At 34.4% G+C, this 14,616-nt stretch overlaps 1 protein-coding gene and 1 long non-coding RNA gene across 3 annotated transcripts in view; both read right to left on the bottom strand.

Annotated features, from left to right (window-relative positions):
* ALCAM (activated leukocyte cell adhesion molecule) overlaps nt 1-14,616 on the bottom strand; it is a 206,495-nt gene that overhangs the window by 186,559 nt on the left and 5,320 nt on the right. The gene's annotated exons all lie outside the window — the stretch shown is intronic.
* LOC115291688 lies at nt 2,193-12,504 on the bottom strand. Its single transcript, XR_003908620.1, has 2 exons — nt 12,465-12,504; nt 2,193-4,448 (listed from the first exon to the last, which is right to left on the bottom strand). It is a non-coding gene; the product is annotated as an uncharacterized LOC115291688 (long non-coding RNA).

Here is a 14,616-nt window from a genome sequence, read left to right as displayed (position 1 = left end):
CTGAAAGGGGAGGGGGAAAGGGAAAGAGGGGTGATAGTCATGGAGGAGAGCACTTGTGGGGAAGAGCACTGGGTGTTATATGGAAACCAATCTGACAATAAATTTATATATTTAAAAAATAAAGCAAGCTTAGAGTTGTTGGAAAGAAAAAGAAAGAAAGAAAGAAAGAAAGAAAGAAAGAAAGAAAGAAAGAAAGAAAGAAAGAAAGAAGGAAAGAAAGGAAGGAAGACAGACTAAAGAAACATTAAAAAGGAAAATCTAAAAAATTAATAAATAATAAAAAATAGCATAAAGTTTTTAAAAAGGGTTCCTTCCAACTCCTATCCCCAGTTTCTCCTTTCACAGATAGCCATATTAAAGGTTCTTGTATATTTTTCAGGAGAAAATATCAATGTATACCCAGGCATGTTTAATGATTATGTCTATTTAAATACGTTTTCATGCAAATGAGCACACCATATACATTGTCCTTTCACCCCTTTCTTCTTACTATTCAAGCTTGTATTTTTAATAAATAAGAATAGGGAAAACTGTAGTGGGATAATTTTCCACTTTACATGAAAATTTTTTCATCTTTTCTATTACATTTTAAATGTGTCATATTTAAACTTTCTCTTGGAAGATACAATACATTAAATTGTTCAATTTAAGATATGGACAATAATGGCAATATTAATAATAATAGTTAACATTTCCAAAGCCTGTTCCTTGCCATTCATTTTGTTAAACACTTTACAAAGATTATCTTCATTCTTTCAACAAACCTCTGATATAATTACCATTATCCTCTTCATTTTACAGATAAGGAAATTGACATAGAGACCTTATATAACTTACACACTTAAGTAACTTATTTCAGTTATTCAATCTTCCTCTATTCTTTCACAAACTCTTTAATATAGCCATTGAGTTCATAGTCTCTAAATCTTGACTATAAAGTCTCAGAGATTTGAGCCCTCAGGAGCAAATGATCCACAGGGTGTGGTTAGAACCATCTGGAATCCATTTACTAAATTCAAAATATGCCCATTTTATATTTTAAAAGAAAAAGAAAGGAAAGATTGATTTCTCAAAACAGGTTATTCTAGAAGAATATTTGTATAATTAAGTATTAAACTAAGGGTTAGATCCAACATCCCAACACTCAAAAGATCATAGAACATTTGAACCAAGTAAGTTACAGTTTATTCCTATTACTTTACAGGTAAGAAAAATGAAGCACTTAACACATTTATTATCTTTTCATACTCATCTCTAAATTGAAAGAGGCATCAGAAAATCTGACTAGAGTATGGAATATATATAAAATACCCCAGACCAACAAATGGCTGTAACATTTTATTAACACTATCAGAGAGAGCAGTTTCTGAGTCTTGTCCAAAGGTAGCAAATTCAAAGTCAAGCATTTTTCCTTCAGCAGTTGAGTCCTATTTTGTTATTATTGTTATGGGACAGCAGTCTACTACGGAGACAGACTCACAGATCAATGTTCTCATCACAGCTATTAATTCACTTCTCCCTTTCCTTCTTGACCTTAACCCTTCTTCACAGAACCTGTATTCTATAATATTTAATCAGTTTTATTGTTTTCCTCTTGAACCAAATCCAACTTTTCTACAACTTTATTTAAAACAGGGAGCCTGACAGAGAAGGACAGATACCATCTGTTTGCACTCATAGGTCTAACAGGAGAACAGGAAAAACCTAATGGAGGACCAGGGGGAGGGGAAGAGGGAAAGAGAGTTGGGGAGAGAGAGGGATGCAAAACTTGAGAGACTACTGAATACTGAAAATGAACTGAGGGCTGAGGGGGGGGGGGGGGGGGGGGAAAAGAGGTGGTGGTGATGGTGGAGGGCACTTGTGGGGAAGAGCACTGGGTGTTGTATGGAAACCAATTTGACAATAAACTTTAAAAAAAATAAATAAATAAAATAGGGAGCCTGAAATGAAATATAATACTGTACTCTCATGAAGTTTGTTCAGTGTTGAGTAAAGTAGAAGTTGTATCCCTCTTTGTCTATCATAATTTTACACTTTGTTAACACTTGCCTACATTGTATTTATTTCTATGGCTCAATTATTTCATTAATGGACCACTGTGACTGGGAATCTCAATCTGGAAAATGTTACACGGCTAGCTCTTAATTGAGCATACTGATGAGAACAAAAGAAGTATAAATCACACAAAAAGACACAATGCAAAGATCATTTTTATTTGGCAGTGGAATAAAATCACACAATACTCATAATCACATGGAAGGACGCCCACTCAGTTCTAGCCTGATATCGTCATTGAATAAGGAAAGAAACAGAAAACAGAAATAAGTGACGAAACAAAATCTCAGGGCTGTTGACAAAGGCAGAACCGAAACCTGGGGCCAATATTCCCTGTACAGTCACCCGCCTCCCCAGGAATCACTGGCATTCAGGCCTCCCTGGGAAGGAAAGTTCCTGGTCCTGGTTACTGTTATCAATTCATCAATAATATACCAACACTCACTATTAAATGTTTTCTACTTTAATCACAAAATAATAAGGTTAGCAAAGTATATGGACTGTTTGAATGGAGCCTGTTTTCTTAACTTCTTTTTCATTTTATTTTGTTATTTGTTAAGCAACTATATTCAACAATGTAGTTATGTGGCTAAAAAGTCCTCACTGGTTATGTTGTGAGAATCAATGTTTATTTTTTAAAAGTTATTAGTACATTTTGTACCCAGCAATATCTAAACAGAGAAAGCTAATAGATTGTGTAATATTTCCAGAAGGCAAAGTAAATAACCAACAAAAAAGTAAAGTAAAAGATGATCTTATGCTTGAAGTGTTTCTGGGTTTTGTTTGATGGTTTCTTGGTTTGTTTGTTTTTTTCTCTTTGTGGGTGGAGAAGACTATTTTATTTTTATTTCCGCCTGCCATTCCTAGCGCAAACTCATTTGAAAGCTCAGCCTATTTGACTGCTAAATACTGCTGTTGAAATGTAATTACTCCTCTGTTATTCTATTTCTCTTATGGAGAAATCCTTAAATTTCATTTTAAAAAATGATCTGTGTAAAAAGAGGAGTTAGTTTGAAATATCATTAACACTTAATATGCTATTAACCAGAGCAAGATGGAAACTATTGGGAAAATCATGTTTACTGGGTGACTTGCTCATAGTACCTTTGATGTTTGTTTTCACATTAAAGGATTAAGTACAGAAGAATAACATTCTAAACATTGGAGACTGTGCTTGAAGAGGGAATAAAATAATCCTAACCATTTAGTAGTTCCTGAATTAGAGCTTTGTGTCCAAGCAGGCATGCTTCTCATATAGGAAGAAGTGTACCTAAGTGGATAGGAAAAAATATAACCTAACTTTCCACATGAATTTTTTTTTAAAGAAGAAAATCCACAACTCACTATGAAAGCAAGTAAATATAAATATAAACTGTATATATTGACTTCAATATGATAGCAGGTCAAGTCAAGCTGTCAGGAAACAGTCAATACCTAGGGATGGGGGCATGGCAAAAGGGTAAGAAGGTAGGGTATGAGGGAATGTCTTGTAAAATCTAAGGATGGGGAGTAATGCCCATGGCCAATGAAAATTTATTTCATTGGGCTCTATTTGTGAATAAATCAAGGAAAAAGCCTGTAACTATGACCAAATCTCCAGTTTATCCTGGCCTTGAATAGTTCCACTCAGCTGGTTCATGCATGAAGCATTGTGCGGTTGATTCCAAATACATATGAGGCACCTGTTCTAACCAGATATCTCACTGGCTCATTTTTGTCTTCCTAATTCTGCTTTTCTAACATCCATTTTTTGTTCCTTCAAATTTGTTCACTCATGAGACTTCCCTTTCTAGAATTTGAGTAATCAACCACTTATCTCTCTCTTATACTCATTTCTCTAATTTTAACTTCCTCTATAAACTTGAGAAGTAAAGTCTTTATTCTAGCCCTAGCACCACTCTTTGGGGAAAGGGAAGTAGAAGCTCAATGCTCAAGTTTACCCCAGGCACACTAGGTTTAGAGTAGATCACTCAATAGTATATTAATAATATATGCTCCATCCATCTGTGGGGAAGGGGGTTGAAAAACATGGTCTTACTACATTCTCACTGGCTCAGGCATGAACCTGTAGAGACAAGCCTTCTGCTTCCCCCACAGATCTGACTATACGCTAGATTTATGCTCAGCTAGAAACTAATAGGTATGTTTTATATTTACCTAATTTCATTATTAAATGAGATTCCCTAGCATTACTTAATTTAACTTTAGTTTACCTCTAGAATATTAGCAAACTAATGCCATTCAGATACCTAAACTTTGGTAAAGAACCATGATTTCACTTTGTCAAATTTGAAAAGCGCTGCTAAATTTGGTCAATAATTCTCAGGATTTGAAGAGAGCTTTGCATCAGAATTTCTCCATAAGAAGTTTCTGGGCAGCCCTTGTTCTTCACCCTTCAAAATAAGAAATTAAGTGATTGTTACTAACAGGAGAGATTCAAATTTAGAATTACTAGAATGTATTATCAACTAGGTGTCTCGACAAAGCAGAAAAAGAAAAGTTGTTTTATAGTGTAATGTTACTGGTCCACATATATAATGTAGCAGGATCTTTTTTTTTAATACCAATTACCCTTTCATGCTTGTTTCCAGGTCTTATCTTTCTCCTCCCTCTGTAGATAGGTCCTCTCTTTCCCTTGTCTACCTCCCTTGGCAGGATAAGCTGTTCTCTTAAATATCCCTTGTCCTTTCCAGTTACAGAATACTCACTTTTCCTATGATCACATCCTTTATCATAAAACTGTCCAGGTTTTATGATAGCTGTCCAGATTCCCAGAACCATTTGTTGAAGAGACTATCTTTTTAACATTGTATATTCTTGACTTCTTTGTTGTAAATTAATTGACCATACATACATGGGTTTATTTCTGGGCTCTGTACTCTGTTCCATTGATCTATATTTTTGTGTTAACACCAGAATTTTTTTATTACTATAGCTCATAGTATATCTTAAAATCTGGGATTGTGATACCTCACGTTTTGTTCTTCTTTCTCGAGATTGCTTTGGCTATTCAGGATCTTTTGTGGTTCCACACAAATTTTAGTAGTATTTGTTCTAGTTCTGTGAAAAATGTTATTGGTATTTTGATAGCGATTACATTACATCTGTAGATTGCTTTGAGCGGTGTGGATTACTCACTGATTAAATTTCTAAAAACAATTGAAAATTTATCTCAATATAAATATTTCTTACTCATACATGAATATATTTTTAAATTATAAATAGGCTTCATTAACAATCAAGATTTCTAGTTGTTATTAATCAATTTATTCCATCATCATATATGTGCTGGGGATATGTTATATATCAATAGACACAGAATTGAAAAAATATTAAGAAGACATAGACCCTGCCTGTAGGATCTCAAAATCCTCAAAGGGAAGAATGGCAAGAATAAATAGGAAATAAATGAAGTGAGCTTTAAAACTACAGAGCATGAGCACTTTAGACAGACCAGGAAGGAATTTTTGGAGGAGATGGCATCTAAACTGTGTTCTGAAGCAAAGAAATTGTTATTCAGGAAAAGAAAGGGTGATGGGAGAGGGTGTAACAATAGCATTCTTGGATAAAAAAAAAAGAGACAGGGAACAAGAAGGCAATGGCACATTTAGAAGTATGGCTGGAGCATGGAAGTCCAAGAAAGACTTGTGTTAAAAAATGTAACTAGAACCCTAAATACTATGCTAAGAGATTTATAGTTTATTCTTACTCTAATGGAGAGCCACTGCAATATTTTAAGCAGAGCAGTTACAGGATTCTATTCATCTTGTATCATTTTGGAGGCAGAGAGAAGAGATTGAAGAGTTTATTATTTGACAATCACACTGATGAATGAGCTTATCCATACTGCACTGGTTAAAACAGAAAGAGGGTTAAGTCATTTGCGCAATGTCACCTGGCTCTTTGGTGGAGAGTAGAGACGCGAGTTTCAAAACCACACAATTTGGCTCCAGAAGCCACATTCTCAAACTCTAATCTATAATGGAAAGTACGCACAATAAAACAATTACTTAAAGAATGCTTAAAATTATAAAGAGTAAGCTACAGGCCTCAATCCCCAGGCTACCCTCTTAACAGTGCATCTTATTTCAATATGAAATGTTTAAAAGCTGTCTCCGTGTTGGTGATTCTTAAATATGCCAGAGAACTGGGCCATTTCTTTCACTGATAGCATTTTAGTAATAAATTAAGAAGTCTAATGTGTGGAATTATGCAATTTTCTGCACAACTCAATAAAATAATTCCCATTTTGAATTTAAAAATCAATAGGGATCATCATTTTAAATATTTTTTTCTTAACTGGACCTCCAATAAAACTTACTGTTACCATCGATTCAAGCCTATACATATTTCTCTAAATCACATATAATTTTTAATCTTAGAATTTTTAGGCTGTAAGGATCTTAGAAATCATATGATGCAATACTTCCATGACAAAGGTGAATCTCATAAATGATAAATAAATTGTCGGGGTCACACACAGGTGATGGATAAAATTAGATTGAAAATATAGTTGGAGTTCTTTAAGTCAAAGGGACATTTGGGAAAATTAAAAAGAGAGAAAGATGTGAGTGCAGACTGGTTCCATGTAGAAATCTATAATCATTTGGATAAAAATCTAGGCAGAGTAATTGAGAAAAATATCAGCTATTTTTCCTTTCCTATTCAAATATATAGCTATTTTCATTTAATAGATACCACAAAAGTAGTGTAAAAAAAATTAGTATTTTATCATTGGAAATAAACTTTGTTCTCCTTTGAATGCCTTGCTATATTAGAGTGAAGTATGCTTTTCAGGGGTATAACTACTTTGATAAAATGAGGATTTTAAAGCGAATATTATTTGTAGAAGCATTTGAATCTCATTAATAAGAGGATATCACTCAATTTCTAAAATATCACTAGCATTAAAATCATAAAGTCTTAATTATTTCACTATTAAATAAGACCTCACCAGAAAATCATAATAAATAGAAGCACCCTACAGTGCTCATAAAAGGAAAGTAGTGGCAGTCCCTCTATTGAATTATAGTTAAGAAAATGTGTCTTGTATTTAAAATCATAATTATATCATCAAAATGACTCCATTTTAATAATAGTAAAATTTTTCTCTTTCTAAGGTCTAATATCTTTCAAATTATAGAAACACATATACAATATAAATTTCTAAGGATAATATTGTACATTACAAAGTACTTATAATTTTAGAACATATTTTTTATTAGGTTTTGCTCACAGGAAATCACATTTAAGATTGTAATTTTCAGTTTGTGTTTTTCTTTTGTTTTCCTTTAGTTGTTAAAACTGAAATTGTTTGACAGATATTGGGACTGTGAAACATTCTAAGAAGAATATGAAGTCCAACTTTGTTATGGAAACCCCCTGACATGTACTTAGATGGGACTGGAATAGATCTTCCAATCAGAAAAATGAGGTATTTTCTGAAATGAATAAACTGATATTATTACGATTATATGATTACTAAAAACTGTGATTCATAACAATCATTATTGGTTGAAAGTCCAGTATATGTCAGGCACTGAGAAATGCTATACACTCATTCCCTTATTGGAATATCCATATTAAATGAACCTTGAAATATTGTTCTCCTCATATTACAAATCAGAAAACAGAGGTAAGAGCTAGAATATCAAACTAATGCTCTGATCCATCACCCACGCCCCTCAATTCGGACACAATAGGATCTAGGTCATGTACTGACAGTCTGTGAAATCTGTAAGCATTGACAGTTCACAAAAACTAAGCAAAGAATTATTTTTTTAAATATCATACAGGTATAATCATACTATCTACAATAAAATCACTATTCAGGCTGTTCAAATCCTTTCTTACTAAACATTTTAGATCAATTCTAAAAAATGATAACCTCTAAACCACACCCTAAAACTCTACTCTTTTTTTTTTTTTACTGTTTTATGATTTATTTTAGAAAGGAGACATATTTCTTATCAGCAAAGAGAAAAACGAGCAGATGCAGGTTTTGTTTTAATAAACAGCTACTTACTTGTCATTCTACTATGATAAGAAAAGCAATTTTACTTCATACTAAAACAGTCATTTCCTAAAGAAAATTTCTATTTGAGAACTAGATTACCATCCACTGGGCTTGAGTTGAGCAAAGGATTAATCCAACAGGGTAAATCCAAATATGTATTACGTTTTACTCTTAGATCTGATAGCAAAAGTATTATTCATATTTAGAGGCATGCCCATCTCTGCAAAACTATAAAACCTATGTCTTACAGCTAACATAAGCATTTTTCTTGGAAGAGTGTCATACCTGTCACCAAGCAGAGAAATTGCTTGTAGAATAAAGTATAAATGCCACAGTTGAAACATTTAAAACTAAGTGCTAGGCAGAAACTGCTTTATTTATGTAATTACAGTTTGTGCATACTAATATTTACTCCACTGTGGGAGCACTTGAGTGGCTCAGTTGGTTGAGCATCCGACTTTGGCTCTGGTCATGATCTCATGGTTCATGAGTTCTAGCCCCATGTTGGGCTCTGTGCTGACAGCTCAGAGCCTGGAGCCTGCTTTGGCTTCTGTGTCTCCCTCTCTCTCTGCCCCTCCACAGCTCATACTCTGTCTCTCTCTCTCTCTCTCTCTCTCTCTCTCTCAAAAATAAATGAAACATTAAAATTTTTTTTAAAAACTCTGAATATTTGTTGCCTTGTTTAAAAAATATATCTTCATCACATACCTCATAAACATATTGTTATGGTTTTTCTATACAGAAGTGGCAATAAAAATATATTTTACTTCCTTCCATAATAAATCTAAAAATTATAGGGTAAAATATATTTAATGGCACTGATTTTTTTTTTATAAATCTACAGAAGATGATACTTTTTATCCACTAGTAAACACTTTTGATGAGTCTGTTAAACTTGTTGGAAGAATTGTTCAAAATATGACTTACTTAAAAATAAGTGAAATGTGGGGCGCCTGGGTGGCTCAGTCGGTTAAGCGTCCGGCTTCGGCTCAGGTCAGATCTCACGGTTCATGGGTTCGAGCCCCGCGTCGGGCTCTGTGCTGACAGCTAGCTCAGAACCTGGAGCCTGTTTCAGATTCTGTGTCTCCCTCTCTTTCTGACCCTCCCCTGCTCACACTCTCTCTCTCTGTCTCTCAAAAGTAAATTTTAAAAAAAGCATTAAATAAAAAAAATTAAAAAAAAAATAAGTGAAATCTGTTTAGTAAGATCTATTATAGAGGGCTTACAAAATGACATTAGTCCACCTACACAATGTATATTGTACCTACAGGCAACTAACAAATATTTGGAAACCATCTGTGTCATATAAAACAATATCAACTATTCTTTTTTATTAAGTTTAATTTATGTTTTATTTATTTTGAGAGAGAAAGAGAGTGTGCGTGCAAGTGGGGGAGGGGCAGAGAGAAAAAGTAGGTACAGATTATCCAAAGCAGGCTCTTTGCTGACAGGCTGACAACAGTTAGTCTGATGTAGGGCTCAAACTCATGAACCTTGAGTTCATGACCAGAGCTGGTTGAACACTCAACTGACTGAGTCACCCAGGTGCCCCAGTATCAACTTTCTTAAGGTTCACATGTTGTTGTCTCTTAATCCACTGCTTTAGTTCACCTGACCCTATAGAATATGAATCTTCCAAAATGAAAAAAAAATATGATTTACATAATTTATGTTCTAAATGTTAACCATCTTTGGAAAGCCATGTGGAAAGAGCAATAATAATTTAAATAAATGTACTTCTTTCACCCAATTTTGGTCCCAACACATGCATCATAAAGCTAAGCACCAATCTATAGTTTTTACCTTACATGTTAGAGTGTACATGCCTATTATTCTATAATTCTCACTTTTACATAAATAGAATCAACCTATTATCCTGTTTTCTTTCATGTTATACTTTTCCCCTAACTCTGAACTATTAATATGAGGTAGGGGCATTCCCATACAGTCCTGTTGAGATTTTAAAGATACACACTCTTTTTTAATTGAGAAATCATTGAATTGTAATGTTACACATATAACACTATATTATTTTGTTGTATAACATAGTGATATGTGTATATATTGCAAAATGATTATCAGAAGTTTAGTAAATATCCCATCACCACACACAGTTAACAATTTTTTTCTTGTGATTTGAAATTTTAAAATCTTCTCCCTTAGCAGCTTCCAAATATACGTAATACAGTATATACTCTTTGAACTGTAATTTTAGACTTTCTTTCTAAATGAAAAATGCACATATTCTTTGACTCAGAAATTTCACATCCAGGACATTTCCTACCAACATAACCATGCATATGAATAAGAACATGTATTAGGATATTCACTATAGTCATGTTTGTAACAAAAAGACTGGAAACAGTCTATATTTCCAAGAACTGGGGAAATGGTTAAATTAATTATGGTGTGTACAATAAAATCCAATACATCTTTAAAAATGAGATAGAGAGGCGCCTGGATGGCTCAGTCAGTTAAATATCTGACTGCGGCTCAGGTCATGATCTCACAGTTCATGAGTTCGAGCCCCACATCAGGCTCTGTGCTGACAGCTCAGAGACTGAAGCCTGCTTCAGATTCTGTGTTTCCCTCTCTCTCTGCTTTTCCCCTGCTCATGTTCTGTCTCTCTCTCAAAAATAAATAAACAATGAAAATTTTTTTAAAAAATGAGAGCTATATGTACTGACATGGGATAATCTCTTAATCTCCAAAATGTGCTGTTAAGCAATAAAGGAAGGGCACAAAATGGTATGTATAGTATGTTCCCACTTGATTTTTATTAAAGGGAGAAAGTATATATGCAAATATTTACCTGTATGTGAGTATTTGAATAAGATCAGAAAGATCCCCTTTAAGCCCTGCAACTGGTGAATAAATCAGAGAAATTACAGGAACGAATTCCTGGTGACCTCCTGAAGTTAGAAGCCATGTTCCTTCCCATGTTGGCATCTTAATTCATACCATTCTCTCAGCCCTTATCTTCTGCTTGATTATTACTCAGCATATACCTGAGATCACTTCCTGAAAATATCTCTCCAATTTTTTCCTAAAGCCCAGGCCACATCTGGCCACTTTGATGTAAAATACTCTTTATTTGTTCTTGTAGTACGTAGCAAAACTTATAGCAAATTATATAATTAGTTGATCAATGTCTATTTCCCAGAAAGAACATAATTTCTTGGAATGATAAAACTCTGACTGTCTAGGAACTAGTTTGTTGCAGTATCCCAGGACCAAGCACAATATTTTGCACATTTGATCACTGAATAAATATTTATTGAATGCTGTTTATAAATGCTGGATGGTTGATTTCCATGAGGTTTTTATTTTTATTTTAATTACAGTTCATTAACATACAGTGTTATATTAGTTTCAGGTTAATTTATATGAGTTTTAATCTTGGATTGGCCAACACTGTGACACTTAGGCAAGTATCTAAGTAATTTTATGGTCCTGTACAGCTTGAATGTATGACATTAGGTTGTAAACGAAACTAAGAACATTGTTATCTCAAAAAACTGGCTAATTTGCTATTGAATTTTACATAATCTTTTCACCTGTGGCTTCATCTATCTCAGCCGTCAATTAAGGAAACTAAACAGGAGTTCTTGTGTGGCTTAGTTGGCTAAGCACCCAACTCTTGATTTCAGCTCAAGTCAGGATCTCAAGGTGGTGAAATCAAACCCAGAGTCTGGTGTTGGGTTCTGTGATACATGGAGCCCGTTTAAGATTCTCTCTCCCTCTGTCCCTCCCCTCCAACACACAGGTACATGCTGTCTTTCTCTCAAGAAAACAAAAAACAAAAAACAAAAAAAAACTGAACAAGATGAATACAAGATGAGTATCTAAGGACCTAAGGCAATCTCCCATTTTTTTCACCAATCCCTCTTCTACCACATTTTACTTCTGACCATAATTTGCATGCATTTAACCCTTCAAAATTATGCATGCTCTCTCCCTTTCTTTCTCTTTCCTCTCTCCTCCCTCTCTCTCTCTCTCTCTCTCTCTCTCTCTCTCTCTCTCTCTCTCACACACACACACACACACGCATAATTTTCCATAATTTTATTCCAGGGGAAGATAAGGGTTCAGCCATAGGAAATAGTGTTTTTACTGACAATGCTTGAACCTCTTTAATGTCACATTTCCTGCCAAAGGATCTAGAAGAGGAAGGTGTAAACTATGAATATGGGGCTAAGTAAGGATACTAACTGCTGTCACATCTCCCAATGGTTGACTGATGGCAAAAATGGTCCTAATCCTCTCTCCTGATCTTTATGCATACTGTTTGCCAAGAGTATTTTTAGCTCCTTCCATTCAATAGGAGATGATTTCCACCCCACCTCGAGCTATCTCCCTGTGAATTTGAGCTGGGCTTGGGACTTGTCTTTACCAACTGAATGTGGCAGAAGCGATGGTTTGCCAGAAGAAGCCTTGCAGATTTCTGCTTTCTCTCAGAACCCTGCTTCCACCAAGAGAACAGTTTAGGGAAACCTGTTAGAGAATGAAAGACCATGGAGAAGGGTAAATTTTCTCTGAATTACAACTACCAACTTCCAAAAGCAAGCTACCTAGGCTCAGCCACAGCAGATTACAGTAAAATGAAGATATCTTACTAAAATCAGAAAAGCACCCAACTGTCCAGTCTAAATTGCCAGCCTGAAGAATAATAAACTGCATAAAATGGTTGCTGTTTAAACCACTATGTTCTGGAGTGCTCTATTATATAGCATAATTAATTGATACACTATGGTTCAAAAATTTAATAAGAGTAGCTACATGTGCTTATATGTTTTCTTGATTTGGAACTAGGTAAATTTCATACCAATAAACTTCCCAAGTAATTAGAGAAAATACTTGGGGATGTGCTGACAAGAGTTTTAGCCACAGTGACCAATACCCTCTCCCTTCATTCTGCTTTATCAACAAGGACAAAACTATGTTATCCTTTACTTTGTGTGCTTAGATCATATTCTCTCACCTTCCCTAGCTTCATTCCTTTTGGAGTTTTCTAAGTACCAACCTGAGACACTTAGATATCGATGAACCAAATAACCCATGGGTGCCTAATTAGGAAGTCAGTCTTGGCACCAAATGTCCCAGTCATATTGTTGGCTGCCCCAAGTCAGGTCACCATTTGAAACCGATACAACTGTACCTTACACATACAAAAAGACTTAAGAGGTTCTTTCAATTTAATAGACATCTCTGATGATTATTTTTGTATCCAAATTGATAGTGGAGCTACTGAGAAGCCTCATAGAAGAACAGAAAGGGAATTATGCAAATGGCTGAGAAAGGATTCCAGACCAGAATGAAATAGGTCTTCCCTAGAAATAAAGTATAGCTCCAGGTAATTCCAAACACTATTATTCTCTTGGTATTTCAGGTCAATTTTATTTCTATTCCAAACCATGGGATCCTTAATATTTTACACCCACTACAACATTCTGAGGTTCAGGGCTATAACATTACATCTCTCCTACACTTGACACTAGAGGGACATGTGGTCTCTTATTGATATTTCACTGTAACTTATAAATAAAAAAGGTTAGAATTATGCACTTTGGCAGGATGAGAGTACTTATAGTTAAGTAGTCTAAGACAGACATATTAACAGGCAAGTCATTAATACTCATAGTGAGCATATGATTTGTCATCCAAACTGCACTTCTAAAGGTGAAATAAGGTACCATTAATAATTGAATCAGGACATCAGGATAAACCAGGACCAATGTGGATACACCAGGATGCATGGCTCACAAAGCAACAGAAGAGAGAGTTTTAGGGGGAAAAGGAGGGATGGAGGGCTAACAAACCAGAGAAGCTGGACAGCAGTCTGATTTCTGATTAATCTATTCTCCCACAGTTTAGCTTCATTATGTTGCAATACTATGAATTCTTAGAAAATCAGACACATGCATGTTCATTGAAATACTTCAGGTCAAAGTTGAATTAAGTTATCCTTTGATTAGAAACTGTTTTGGATCGGACTGATTTCCCCTTGAATGGAATGGATAATTGAAAACTGACTGGATAAATAAGAGAGTAAGCACTAAAAGCTAATTTCATTCTTGGAAAATACACTACAGCAATGGACTATGATAATAGGTTACCACAAAACAATTACTGAATACCACAGCACATTTGGAACTAGCTCTAGCCAAAATATATGTGATATTACATTTAGTAATAAGGTGGGGGGGAAGCATATAAATCCTGTTATTTAAACAGAGAAATCAGCTGAATGGAAATATAAGTCACTCCAAATATATATTTTGTACACTATAAGGATATTTGTAATAACTGTAGGATTTAACCTTATCAAATGGCATTTAATATCCTCTTCTTAATATAAAACATATATTTTAGTCTTGACTTTATTCTCCATACGGGAAATTCTGCCCTAATTAAAAAAAAAAAAAGGTAATGAGAAATTCAAATGAACATTTTTCCAGTCTTTTATCATTTCTTATTGAAAATAAAAAGGAGATCTGATATCCAAGAGTAAATACATAAATGAATATTAAGTCATCACCCACCAC

Source organism: Suricata suricatta, chromosome 5, assembly GCF_006229205.1.
Source record: "Suricata suricatta isolate VVHF042 chromosome 5, meerkat_22Aug2017_6uvM2_HiC, whole genome shotgun sequence".
Classification (NCBI taxonomy): domain Eukaryota; kingdom Metazoa; phylum Chordata; class Mammalia; order Carnivora; family Herpestidae; genus Suricata; species Suricata suricatta.
This window is presented reverse-complemented; position numbering and strand designations above follow the sequence as displayed.